A 426-nucleotide genomic window follows, 5' to 3' on the forward strand; every position below is an offset into this window, starting at 1 on the left:
TCTTGTGTTTGCTGGTGGGTCCTTTGTGCAGGGTGACTCTGTCGCAGCCGTCCATCATGTCCACATACAGGTGCCTTATTGGACAGGTGCAGCTTGGTTGATGTGTGGAAGAATCATTACCTTAGATGGATCTATCCACTTAGCCTAAAGGAAAGGGGAGTCTCTTGAATGCAGATGAGGGTATTACTGGTTGAGACTGCATTGAGGGGCAGGGTCCCGCAGAAGCACAGAATCTGCCATGGACCATGATTTAGAGAGAGTCCAGCAGTCCAGCCAGCATCCAGTGTTTGGGAAGAAAGTGAATGATACAATGGGCTCCTTGCCCAGAGGAAAAGTGGCTACTGGTACACTCAGGTCTCTACTCGATGGTATAAGTGAGTCTGACTTTTGTAAAATTATTGTAAGGACTCCACCTCCTGATGGTGC

Source organism: Lissotriton vulgaris, chromosome 5 (assembly GCF_964263255.1).
Source record: "Lissotriton vulgaris chromosome 5, aLisVul1.2, whole genome shotgun sequence".
NCBI classification, from domain to species: Eukaryota; Metazoa; Chordata; class Amphibia; order Caudata; family Salamandridae; genus Lissotriton; species Lissotriton vulgaris.